Source organism: Gopherus evgoodei, chromosome 15 (assembly GCF_007399415.2).
Source record: "Gopherus evgoodei ecotype Sinaloan lineage chromosome 15, rGopEvg1_v1.p, whole genome shotgun sequence".
Taxonomy (NCBI): domain Eukaryota; kingdom Metazoa; phylum Chordata; order Testudines; family Testudinidae; genus Gopherus; species Gopherus evgoodei.
The window spans coordinates 19,522,373-19,536,651 of NC_044336.1; the positions used below are offsets into that span (position 1 = coordinate 19,522,373).

Sequence of the window (14,279 nt, forward strand, 5' to 3'; positions counted from 1 at the left end):
TATGGACAGACTGCTGCACTTGGCCTAAAGGAGACTCTACATTAGTTGTTAGCAGTATAAAGCCTCTGACATACACTTCAACAATTCTTATCCAGAAACACACACTGGCATGTTCATTTTGTAACTGGTGATGGATTATTGCAGAAACTAAGGACTGACAGATATTGACTCTGAACTTAAAGTGTTCCTAGAATCTATGGGGTAATGGAGCACTTCCAGAGCAATGCTGGGGGCTGGGGCCCAGCAGAGGATGGGGAGCAGGGGACAGCAGTGGCACGGAAGGGAGCAAGGAATTCTGGGCAGAATATTCAAAGGAAGGCGTTAGGGCCCCCAAATCCCATTGGATTTCAATTGGTTTTGAAATTCCTCACTCTACATGGCACCTTTGAAAATCCCACCTATTATGAGCATTTTTGAAAGAGTGGAGAGGCTTTTGTTTGTTGTGATAGATCCCTTTTATTTATTGTGGACCGTTTGGGTGAATATACGGTGCAGTCCTGAAGCGATTAAAGTGCTCAACTAGACTCTGAAGGTTGTGGGTTTGAGTCTTGCTCAATCTTGCCCTGAAAGGCCATCTCCAATTTATCCAGCTGCAAAATGGATAGCTAATCCACAAGGTGAGGGTAGTTAAAGGTGGTCAGATGTACTTTACTCCCTTGGGGCCCAGATAGCCACTTCACTCCCTGGTGTGCTGTTGGCTATGAAACTGGCATGCCTTAACTGTGTCATACCGCTGAGCCCTTGGCTTTGGGTGGATTGGATCTGCACCCTGTTTAGTCTGGATCCACCAGTGAGTACTATATCTGAGTCTAATGTAGTGCACCTGAGTTCCATCCCATCAGATGCCATGAAAGAGACCCTGCAATATCTTCAGTGTCACCCTCCCCCCCATCTGTTAATGGTTACTTTTCTTTTTAAAATTCCAAATCACTCTTTTTGTGTGTGGGGAGAAGGGGTTTATAAAACATTTGAAGCTTCTAATCCTTTCCCCCCCTGACACTGCTATGCTGTTTGCACTACTCAAGAGCCCGGCTCCAAATGAGGCAGCCATTCTTAACCTATGCAGACAAAGGGAGTGGTTCCCCTAGCAACAGGAACCATGTGGAGGTTCTCAGAGAGCTCTCTTCCCCCCCTACTCATGTTTTCTTTCAAGTTAGCATTTTGCACAGCATCTCAGGTGGAGACTCCAACAACTGGGCTAGCGGCAAACAACTCTTCTGGCTCTACAGAACCGGCATTCAAAAAGCAATTATTCCTCATGCATCAGACAGAAAATATGATAATCATGGGTAAGTGAACTGGCAAGCATCCCAAGTTAATGATGTGTTGGTGGGGAGGAAGTTTAACAGGCTAAGAGACTGAACTGCTCAATGCTTTCTAATAGTATGTGTTTTTGTAATAGACACAGTGATGTGATATTTGCATCTTTTATTAACATGCTCATATCTCTAGATCAGTGGGTTTACTGCTTTGAGTAGGAGTTAGAAGACCTGGGTTCTAATTCTGGCTCTGCTGCTGCTGGCTTGCTATGTGACCTTGGGCAAGCCACTTCACCGCTTTGTACCTCAGTTTCCTCATCTGCAAAATGGAGCTATAAGAACACAAGGCATTGTGAGGATTGAATATGTAGAGTCCTATATTAATGTACCATTATCTCTGAGATTTTACACACCTTAGTATTAGCTTCAAGAGCAAGTATAGTTTTGTCAAGCAGTTCCTAATTTTCATTATAGCTTCAACACCATTTATTTTTCCTGCAGGTTTAGCTACATATTTTTCCCTCCAGTACAGTACTTATGAATCTTAGCAAGTGTATAATATATATTATAGTGTGTGTGTGTGTATGTGTGTGTGTGTACACACACATATATATACACATATACATATGTATGTATATATGTGTGTGTGCACTTTACCTGAAATGAGCCATGGATCTGGTTAAGTGAAAATCATGTTGTATTGTGGTGAAATTGAATGTATAACAACAGTGGTTTTAATCTTATTACGTGCCAAGCCATTAAAGTATGTCATTTTTATGCTCTCACTGCAGTTTTATTTATTATCAAAATGTTTGCAATCCCAATTTTATTTGAGCAAGTCAATATGTACATTCCACAGGTTCTCACATAGGGGGGTTTCATCAGTGGATCTCAAAGCACTTCCCAGGCTTTAATGTGAAAGGAGGGGAATATTATCCCCATTTTACACACAGCCTCTCATTGGCTTGCCCAGTCACATAGGAAATCTGTGGCAGAGCAGGAAATTCAATCCAGGTCTCTTAAATCCTAGGCTAGGGCCCAAACCATTGCAGCATCCTTCTTCAGAACACAGCATCGTGCTTTCTAAATATAATTTAAGTTTTTGGTCATATAAGACTTTTGTGTGTGTGGAAATAAACCATTGCAGAGTAATAGTATAAGTTGGTCATTTTTGCATCGTCTTTCTGATGGTTCCAATCTGCAATTGGGTAGCATTCTGCATGGACCGTCATAATGAGTGCACTTACTAATATAGCCAATTATTGCAGGCAATCATGGTAACTGCACTTGCAAATTAGATGCAGTTACAGGCATATGCTGCCTGCAGATCATGTCAATGATGTACATTATTGTTGCTTTGATTATTACTTGTGAGTCTGGGGGAACATCCTGTGGAAATATCATTTACTAGATGTTTGTGCGGAGCCTAACACAAGAGGGTTGGCTGCTTTGGGGTACTTCCAGGACACCAATATTACTGTCCTGTTGTTATACAAAGTGCCATGGTGGGATCTTTAATGGCTATAAATGTCAAAGCATTGACTTTTCTATCTCCTCTGAAAGACACTTCTATCAGAACAGTATCCCCTCGCAGGTACTTGGAAGGCACTGTGTCATTATTGACTCAAAGGGGAATTGATAACTCACTGCTACCCACAGCAAATAGGTGCTCCTTGGAGATTGCTCCAAGCATTCACACAGCTCATTCTTGCTGGACCTGTGAGATTTGATGGGATCACTGCCCAAAGACTGCTGACACTACCTGGCTTGCATCATTACCAGAATCCAGATCATATCAGTAATGCTTCCCTCTTGCCACCTATATCCACTGGTTCAGGAAGGAGTAGTCTTGAAGTTGTTCTCAAGTGTAGGAGCTCTATGTGGCAACACATTACAGCACCAAAATGGTGAAATATATTCTGTCCTTATTAAACGATGATGTACCAGCACCTATCTCGAATTCTAGGTGCTTCACTTATACCACACTTCTTGAGCTGCCCATACATTATCTGAGGCTGATTTGAAGAGAAGGGTTAGGGGGGGTTGTTTTGTGTTCGTTGCAAAGACCAAGAGAAATAAATTATAACTGACCAACAAGAACAGTTAAGAGAAGCTTTGTTAGGTGGCAGAATGTCAAGGAGTCTGAGAAACTTTCATGCTCTAGCAGGAAAGATAATCACATCATTTTCTTGAGTTTATCACTTGTACATCATGGGATTGTCACTGCTGAAGAAAGGCAGGATTTATGTGTGTGAAATCATTTTCTATCCAGGTTGATTTCTTGTCTAAAAATTAGAAGGTACAGCTCTTCCAGAATACCTGTAGCCAAAAAGTGTAGCTATTCGCCATTTATTGTGACCTAGATCCTGGCTTTTATATCACAGCCTAGAGTAGGGTGAGCAGATGTCCCGATTTTTAGGGACAGACCCAATTTTGGGTCTTTTTCTTATATAGGCTCCTATTACCCCCCACCCCCTGTCCCACTTTTTCACACTTGCTGTCTGGTCACCCTAGCCTAGAAGAGGAGGTGGTCTGGAGTCATACTGTCCAAGGTGCACTGTGGGTGGGCAATCTGCTTGATCCATTAGGCACTGCAGGCAAATGCAGGGTAGGAGCAGGCCAAGACCTTATGCCTTCCTGCCCAATTTTCATCATAGTCCTTTCTGGACAGCTCGGGAGCATAGGGGCTGCTATTGTGAGTGGCTCCCATGCAACCCATCACAATCTAAGCTCTTATGCTGGGGTTTTCAAAGGTGCCTTAAGAGACTGAAGTGCACAAATCCCATTGAAAGTCTGTGGTAGTTGGTCACCTAGGTCCCTTAGACCCTTCTGAAAATCCCAACTTCCTTTGTTCATACATACAAGAGACATACTCTGTGTCCCATTGAAAGTGTCCCATACTCCAAAGATCTTAAATTCAGTGGACATAGAGAGGGCCAGGTACACTGGGCAACCCAGATGACCTAGCATGATAAAAATATAATGCTAATTATTTATGCTAACTCCTTGTGGGCATTGCAGGAGGAAGTGGCTGCAAACCTTAAAGGATTCAACAGAAGCTTGGAAGAGCAATCCCTGTCTCTGAGGTTATTATAAGTGTAGGGAGAGGGGAGAGAAAATCTGGTTGACCTCTTCCTTATAGACTTTCTGGGCCATATATAACATTTCTAAAATAAAGCTGACAAGAGCATAGGGAAGATAATTTGTCTCCCATTCCCTTTTCTGTCACTATTTCAAACTTTGGGCAGATAAACGGTCTTTTTGTTTGTTTTGGGTTTTTTTGGTGCTAAGTACAATTTTTTACTAAGATTTGGCATTTTTAATACAAACTCCTTTCCAAAAGCAACAAATGTCCTGTATGCTGGCAGGTTTATATTTCTTATCTCTATGTGAATGCTAGCTTGGGGCTTTTAATGGACTAGTCCTCTCCTGAATGGTGCAACTGATTTATTCTTTTATAGATGATGAGATGGACATTTCTATTTCTATTAATTCTTCAGTCATATTCTTTGTCAAACTTCCTTTGCCCCCCGCCCCATTTTCAATAACATGATGATTTTTCTTCTGCATCAGTTCCATTTTGTGGACGTTGCCTTTTCCTACTCCTCTCCATTACAGTGCCGTCCCATGAAAAGAGAAGCATTGCCTATATATTTTTCTCAGCTCTCTTGTCATTAAAGGTGTATGTGTGTTTGCTGTAGGGTAGCTGCTATGAATTGTCACTGACTGAACCCAGGGACTCTTACTTTAGACTCCAGATCGATGCCTGGGGGAACAGAAAGCAAAATCAGAGGAAGCATTCTCAAGGGAAAGTATGTATGTTTTATCACTTCACAGTCTCATCTTCTCTTTGTCACCATCTCTAGACCTAGTGATGCATTTCTATAGAGCTAAAATATTAACCTTTAGCCATCTTAAGAGGGGTCCATCACCACCTGCACATACCTCTAGTACCCAACGAATCAGAGACATCCTCAATCCCCGCCCTGTGGGATCACATGATTCTAGTGCCAGGGGATCACAAGGCAAATTAAATTCCTTGATTGTGTTTCCTCCACACCTTATTTGGAAGGCTCAAGCTTGGCTATACCTTATGAATTTTCCTGGCTTTCTAGCCAACATAGGAGGATCAGCAGTGACTAGAGAGGGAGGATGATCTTGTGGTTACAGTATTGGCTAGAAACACGAGGTCTGGATTCTATCCCTGATTCTGCCACTGATTTCCTGCAGCTTTAGTATAAAGGCGAGTCAGATTCATATATATAATTTTTTAAAGGAAATATCAGCTATACCCTTCTACCCAGTCATGGTCAACAGTGACAGAGAACGGGGAGAGTTCTGGAGAAAAAACCAGGAGCCCAGCTTCAGCTGGGCTAAGTTGACATTGAAATTAAGACATCCAGGAGAAGATGTCACAGGGACAGGCAGAGACACAGCATTGGATGGGAAGAGGCTGTTCAAAGTGGAGAGGTAGATTTGTAAGTCATCAACAAAGGCAGCAGGTGAGTTGATGAGCTCACCTAGAGAGAAAGCTAAGGACAGAGCTTTCTAGGGTTGATCAAATATCCTAAACACCATTGTTCTAAAACTTTTCAAGGCTCGTATCACTTTTTTCATTCACATACTGACAATGCTCAGACACATAATCTTTGGGTTTAAAACAGAAATGGACCAAAGCTGAAAAGTTGTACCTGGATCTAAACTTCCTCGAAGTACAAGGTTACTGCAGATCTTGTTCAGACCCATCCCTAGTATAAATCATATGGTAACAGGTCCCTCGCAAATATTCTTTTCATGTGGGCAGTTATGATAACCAGTTAGTTAGATCTTCATAAATCTTTGTTCATAAATGGTCAGATTCTTTAGCACCTTGTTGGACAATATGGGAATACACAATGGCTGAATGCATTCTCAAGGAGTCCTGAATTCTTTTTTTGAGGGGGAGGGAGGAGGAGGAAGGGTTAACTTTATTTAGCTTGACACTAAAATGTTCTTTGTATCCGAATCCAGGCCTCAACTATTCTGACTGGATTTTAAAATGGATAGGGATTTCAAATCGAAACCAGACATTGTAATGGTTAAAATAATAGTTCATGAAAGTTGACTTATGGAGCTCAGTGTGTTTTTGAACAATAAAGTTAAAGGCATTGTGAAATACTTGACTCTGTGTAAAAGCCACATGATTGGATGGTAGTTTGAGAGGGTTTCTGTAAAAATATTTAGAATTATGACCATATTTCAAAGCCAATTATAATACTGTGTGTTGTATGTATTCAGAAGTCAGTGCTGAGCTAGAATTGCCTTATTTAAATCAATTTAGCCATTTGTGCTTCTTTTATATTTTCTAAATCACTAGGTATTTTATATATGGAAAAATCTATGTACAGCCATTGCAAAAAAGGTCTGGAAAAGAACCGACCATTTTTTTGAATTCTGTCTGGTCTGACACTTTTTTCTGGCTCACAAGTGAAGGTAATCATTCAGCTTTTATTTAGTAGACAGCCAGAAAGTTATCCTTAAACAAAAAAAACTCAACGTAGCATTTTATTTTGTTTTTGCATTAGATGTTAAACCCAGTGATTGGCTGAAAAAGTTTGTTAGGACTAAATAGGCTGACATTGCCTGTATAAATCATTGCATATATAATGGCCTAATATTCATAATTTTAAATGTGACATCCTCTGCACAAGACTTTCTCTGTAATCCCTTTGCTTTTTATTTAGATGTAATATACAGTGAAACCTGCATTAAATGCCAAGTCCAGCCTCCTGCCATACTATGGACCATTTTAAAGGTTCCTCAATGTCCAGAATGATTTTGTTTGACCTTTAGTTAGATCGTCTCTGCTAGACTGATTTCTGCTGGCTCCTTCTGGCATCACTTAAGACAGATATGACTGTAGCTGACAGTATTCCCCAGCATTTTAAGATCCCTAAATTAAGTATGTTTCTTCCTCCATTGTCTTTGTCAAATGAGCATAAAGCAATCCTCCTCATTCATTTATATTTAGGGCAGAAAGCCTATCTTTTGGCTACGTGCTTTTTACATTTAGGGGTAGATCCTTAGCCAGTGTGCAATGTCATAGGTCCACTGCTATTGATCAGTTGGCCTACGACAATTTATACCAGTTAAGTGTTTGCCCCTTATAGCGTTGCATAAAAAATAATGTCATTTCACATGGATAACATAATTTATGAGGCCAAGCAGTAACAATTCCTGTATATTGTCTGTTTAAAGGCAGCAAAATGGGATTGTGGTGGAATTTACGCCGGCTTAATGCTTTCTGTTGCATTAATCATTTTCTTCCAAGACATACAGTAGTATTATTTTGAAGGTGGTATGTGTTTACATTGAACGTTGTCAGTCGTTACAGCATGGTTAGAATGAGTTCAGACTTAGAATTTAGATTAAACTTACATTCATCCTCCAGGAAAGGGGGGAAAAAAACAGGGTCATTTTCTACATGCTGTCATAGTAGAGATGGTAATGGAAATAAAGTTAAAAAATTGCAGCATATAAATTTGGGGGGTAATTAGAGACTCTAAAGGAGAGAAAAGTATGATATTAATGTCCCACTATATTTGCAGTGCAAACTGGTGGGATTACTTTGTCACAGTGTATAATGTGCCTTTGCAGACACAGATGGCTAAAAGGAAGATTAAATGCATGTGGTCCTAACCACCTTTCATATCTTTACAGCTGAACATTATTTATAGAAATCAGTTAGTTTTCTGTCTCCGCTGTTTTATTATGAGCCTCTATCCAAGTTTCTGGTAAGCTCTTTAAGAGGTTGATTGATGGTAAACTTTCAAAATGAATCAAAAAAGGAACTCCTCTGCGGGAACTGGTAGTGAGGAGAAAGGCTAATGATGGTAAAGCACAAACTGGGTACTAGGAACCTGTATGTACAGAAGAAGTGTGATCATTATTACATGCTATTTTTCCCTAAAGACTTGAGCTCAGCTTAGTATTTGCTGCTGAAAACTAAGTGAAGTTTTACATCTCCTATTTAATTTCTGGCAATGGAAGTATTACTTACTTATGAAAGCAGCAAATGCTCAATACATGGTATGCTCCAGTCCTGATCCAGCAAACACTTACTCACCTGTGTAGTCCCATGGAATTCAGTTACTTCTGTGCGTAAGTATTTATCGAAACAGGCCTTTGTGGCTTAAATTATTATTTAGCTAACGAAGGATGCTGCTTTCAGGACGATGGTTGATTTGCCTATGTTAGTAATAGAATACGAATCCCAGTAGCCCCGATCCTTCCTGCCCAGAGCCCTGTTTACTTCAGTGGGATTCCACATTGGGCCTACTCACACAGTTCCCTTTGCAGGGTTAGGATCTAGGGTTGATAGGATTTTCAGGTGCTGATGAATGAAAAATTATTTATTTTATGTTAACTGGGCCCTTTCTCGCTAGCTGAAGCTCACTAAAGTCAATGGGAGTCTTTCTAATCCTTTCAGCGAGCTTTGGGTCAGGCTCACATAACAATTTTCATCTTCAAAGTACTTTAAAAATATTAACTAGTTCATTCTCCTCAAACGCCTGTCTATAAAATGGGGGCAGTAATGCTTACTTTACTTATCTCAGAGCGGACAATAATCTGGGCATCCAGGAAAGCAGAGTGGTCAGGTACTGCTCTGGAAGCCAGGAGACCTGAATTCAAATCCTACCAGAGCCACTAAACTGCTGTGTAACCTTGGCTGAAGTCACTTCACCTTCCTATTTCTATTTGTCTTATTTACTTAGATTGTGAGCAATTTGGGCCATGGATTGTCTCTTAACATGTGATTTCACAGTGCCTTTCACAATAAGGCCTCAGTCTCAATTAAGGTCTCTAGATGCTACTGTAATACAAATACATAATAATAAAAGTCTGTAATAATCACCTTAGAGGTTTTTAATTGAACAAAGTGGTGATCATTTCAAAAGCTTCAGAAATGTGTCACATCAGTTGTAATGCTTTACCTTAAGCATTTACTATTTTTTTCAACCAAAGTTATTAACTTGTCTTTGATAGAACAAATTGCCAATCACCAACCTGTGTATTTTTCTAAGCAGTGAAATGTAACACATGTGTTACAGATACCTGTATAAGCCCATTTCCAGTGGCTGTGTATTGCTCAAGAAAGTGGGTTTTGTTTTAGAAAGACATGCACTATCAGCAGCACCCAGATCACTGCCATTGCTACAGCCTAAAGAAGGCTGCAGGCCCAGCTGGAGCCAATTATGCACTTTCTGCTGGGGGATTGTGAGCACCTGGGTAGTAATCACTGGGCTAATGAGGTAATTGGGAGAATGTAAGTGGAAGGAACAAGAAGCAAGGGGCAGCTCAGAGGATGAGTGTGAGGGCTGCAGGGAAGCCAAACCCTTGCATTAAGCTTGCATTACGCTGTGTTACTATGCAACAAAAGAATAAATGCACACCTTGGTGAAAGATAACAATGCGATGTGTGTTTGTGACTCTGATTCCTCCTGAACTGGCCAGACAGTGCAGTTCAGCAGGTAGTGCCCTGGTAGTTCAACAGAGGTGCCCTGCAACACATGGGGGCTTTTTCCAGGAGCATTAACTCTCTCAAGCTAAGAGGAGACTGAAGGGGAACCTGTGTGAAGGAAGGCGATCTGGGCAAGATGCTGGGCTGGCTAATGAAACAACAAAAGGGGATGCAGCAGGTGGAGAGGCAAGCGCTTCTGAGCTGGCAGGTGAAACAGCAGTGAATGTTGCAAGAGTTCATGAAGGAGCAGGCCCAGTACAGCAACAGCTCCCACAGAGACTGGTGAATTCCAGTGAGGGGGCTGGAAATCAAATGATAGGCCTGGGACTAGGTAAAATGGCCCCAGGGGATGACCCTGATGCCTTTTTACTAACCTTTGAGCTGGTGGCTACTAGCACCAGCCAGGGCTAGGGTGCCTGGGCACTTTGACTAGCTTCTTATCTGATCGACAAGGCTCAGGCAGCTTATACAGCTCTGAGGAAATGCCAGGCCAAAGACTATGATACACTGAAGGCTGCTATTTTGGACAGAGTTGGCCTGCCAGCTGAGAAATACTGCCAAACATTCAGGTCAGCCAGCTGGAATGGTGGGATATGTCCCAGGGCCTTTGTACAGAAATTGTCAGACTGGGCAACTCAGTGGTTGCTACTGGATAGACAGGACATTGAGGCCCCAACCCTGAGACTATAAGAGTCTGGGTTCAGAGGCACCCACAGAATGATTAGATATGATGCTAAATTAACCGAGAAATATCTGGAGGTGGACTTTCCATTGAAAGAGCTCCATACCCCTATCAGGGCCGGTGCTTCCATTTAGGCGACCTAGGCGGTTGCCTAGGGCACCAGCATTTGCGGGGGGTGGCATTTTGCCGCTCTTGGAGGCAATTCTTCGGCGGGGGGTCCTTCCGTGCTCCGGGTCTTTGGTGGCAATTCTGCGGTGGGTTCTTCACTCACTCCAGGACCTGCCCCTGAAGTGCCCCAAAGACCGGGAGTGCGGAAGGACCCCCCCCCCGCTGCAGAATTGCCGCCGATGACCGGGAGTGCAGAAGGATCCCTGCCTAGGGCGCCAAAAACCCTGGCGCCGCTCCTGACCCCTATGACCAAGGATGGAGGGAAGAAGATTGAAGAACATCATACAGGGGTAGCTCAGAAGAAGACTCAGAGAGTAAACCTGGGCTGAGGGAAGCCCATCCTTGCTGAAAGCCTCCATTACACTGTGTTACTATGTAAGAAAAGAATAAATGCACACCTTGGTGAAAGATAACAACCGGATGTGTATTTGTGACCATGAAACCACCTGAACTGCCCAGGCAGTGGTATAGAATTTATAACCTTGAAACAAATATCCATAGGGAATCTTGTGTTCTTCTGGGATTCTACTTCAGGCTTTGCCCTGGTCAACTTCTCACTTGTTTTCTGTCAGTTTCCACATTACAGGATAACTTTTTTAGGATTAATTCTCCCTATGTGACTGCTTGCTGCAACACTTCCAATTTCAATTTGTAGGCCATTTGTTACAAAATAAAATAAAAATAAATGTGCAATAGCATAGTTCATTATTTAAGACACTATTCTTCATTTGGAGGATGAACACGTTAGTAGAACCCAGTTTTTGAGGGCAACATTTTTTATCAAGCACTGTTATGAAATATAAAGCACCGTGTGTGTCCGAGAGGGGTGTATGCTTGGTTCACTGCAAGTCCAACAGTAATAAGTGTATTTGCCTTTTAAATAATGTGATCCACTTTGTGAATGATTAGCTGGTTGCTCGAGCTCATTCTCTTGCATTCACACTGAAAGACTTAGCTTCATGAATGTCGAGGTCTAGCTGGGTGTATTTTAAGCCTGTTACCTGTGCCAGTATTCCATCCCTTTGGAACTCTGGTGGTGCAGGATTTGGTACACCATTAGGTGCAGAAAGGCCTCTTTCCTCAGTATTACTTGGGAAATTTCTTGAGGATAGTAAAATGTTCAATGCATAGTTTGAAGTTGTTTTGGAAGATGATGAACAAATATGGATAAACTGAGGAATTTGTAGATAATCCTCTACGGAGAATTACAGTCATTAACTAAAGACTATGAAATCTTTAAATCAGAAGTACTCTGATAGCGACTGAAAGTTCCACAGTCATTGACTGTGGCTTCTAACATAAAAACACCAGGCAATGAACCCTTGGAGCATACAGTGTGCAAAGGGCAGTGAGTGGTCTAAGGAGTTTGTCTTGTTTTCATAACCAAACGGTGTTGCAAGCCGGCACATGGGGAGCATAGGTGCTAGAGCTCAGGGTGCTGCATCTGCCCCTCTTGGCTTGAAGTGGTTTCCATCGTATACAGGGTTTACAATTTGGTTCAGTGGCTCTCAGCACCCCCACTATACAAATTGTTCCAGAACCCCTGAGGAGGAATCTATTTCTGTGCAGTGGAACATAGGGGAGTCTGTCCAGAACTTGACTCCTGGTGGCTCTGGCTTCTGCTTTGTTTGGGTCAGAGAGAGGGGACATTCCCCAGCTGACAGAGACCCAAGACGAGCGGGGAAGAAAAGGCATGGGTTGTGGGTGAGCAGGGACCAGGAAGTGGCAGGAGATAAGCGGGAACCAGAATTTGCTCCCACCCCCTCCCAACGTCTGAACTGGCCACACTTCTGGCCACCCTTCCGACTGGCCAGTCCTCTGCACATGGATGCAGCTACATTTTGATGCAAGTGCTAATACTTGTGTTACCTACAACACATATTGCAGGCAGTGCGGATTTTATGTGAGCAAAGGAACTCACCATGGGCTTTGAGTATCAAATATGATCAGTGCAATGCACCTGCCGTATGAGATGATGCATTACTAATATCCACATTGGCACTTTAGCTGCAGTTCAAGAAAGCAACCCTATTCGGGGAGGGCACTTAAGCACATACTTAAGGTTAAACGTGTGCTTAAATGCTTTTCTGAATTAGGAACTTTCTCAAGTACTTCACTTTCTATTTCTAATTAGATGCCGCTTGCAATGTTCTAAAGCTGGAGGTAAACGTGCAATATTAGTGCACAGCAGCAGCAAACCAAAGTGATACATGTAGTATTTCTGTAGCCTGGATAGAACTGCCTAGTCTTGTTTTGCAGTCATTTGGGTAACAATCGGGGAAGCTCCAAACACACACTTTGATGCAGATAGAAATACACTCAGGGCAAAGAATATAAATTGCTATTTCATCTTGGTCTATTGTAACAAGTGGCCCCTCTCCCCCGAGAATGAAATTACTACAGCAAATTCATAATACAGTAAAATAACAGTATTTGTTTCAGACTCCCATGCATTAAATTTGGCAGAGTATCAGTTGCCAATGCTCCTGCAGCTTTTGCTACAGAATATTTTCAAGCTTTTTTCATGGCTGTGAGTGTTTACAGAAAGCTTATTCACTTTTTTGGATGGCATTTGTCTTTCTGCATTGGGAGGCCAATCATCAATTCCTTTTGGCTTTCATTGGCATCACATTCATCATTCAGGACTGATTCATTTGGATTTTATAAATGGGGCTGTACTATGCCATTCTGTAGAAATTCTCTCCTCTCTCTTAAGGTGTTTAACTCAGCTATATATAATCAACACAGAGGAACAGCAAGTTTTTGGAGTCCCATTTTCAAAAGCCACTTAGGGTAAAACTTTCAAGACTACCCAGGTGACTCAGGCTCCTAAATCCCATTTTCAAAACTAACATAAGCCCTTAGGAGCTTAAGTCTAAATGAAAAGTCAGGAGATTTAAACTCCTTGTCACTTATATGCTGTTTGAAATGTTTATATAAAGTTTACTAAAATGAAACTGAAGTATGGAATAGGCAGAAACAGAGCTAATCCCCCTGCAATGAATAGAAAATTGAAACGTCACCAATTTGTGAAAAATGCTCACCGTTTTTGACCAATTCTAGAAATAAGCCTTAATCCTGACTTGGAAGGTGAAATTTACTGTAAGGATTAGGGGAGAATTTAGTCTCCTGCACCATTCATTTCTCCTTGATGAGATTGCCAAATTAGTTGGTGGATTTTTTTGTGACAGAAAACTGCCTGGAATCAGCAAACGACGTAGATGTCTGAATTCTCGGTGGGGAAGTAATGACTGCAGACTGGGGCTACCAGAGGGAATCAATTAGAGCCATTTGCAATGGTGATATTGATGCCAGCCCATCAAGAACTGAAGGGTGAGACTGTCATAAGCACTCGGCATTTTCCTAACTCTGTTCCCATTGAAGTCAAAATCCCACCCGAGACTGTTAATCTGTTTCATGCAGGCCACAGAACAGAGCAATTGAGCAATTTTTTAATACATCAAGAGTAATAGTTGTGCATGGTAGGGGCTAAAGAAGATGTGACCAACTGGCCACAACTTTATTAAAACAAACAACAGAGGGTTACCTCCCCATGCCTGCCAAAGGTAACCTGGCCTGAAAGTACTGAACAGTGAAAAGAGGGCAGCTAGTGTCAGCCCACAGCCTTCCCCTTTTTGATGCCTAAATCCCGACCAACCTAGTTATCCAA

General features: G+C 41.9%; 1 protein-coding gene across 1 annotated transcript in view; it reads left to right on the forward strand.

Moving 5' to 3' along the window:
- The first annotated feature begins 1,217 nt into the window (after nt 1–1,217).
- ANKFN1 (ankyrin repeat and fibronectin type III domain containing 1) overlaps nt 1,218–14,279 on the forward strand; it is a 177,886-nt gene continuing 164,824 nt past the window's right edge. Inside the window, exon 1 of the mRNA XM_030534472.1 lies at nt 1,218–1,289. The gene's annotated coding sequence lies outside the window, so the exon portion shown is untranslated. The remainder of the gene's footprint in view (nt 1,290–14,279) is intronic.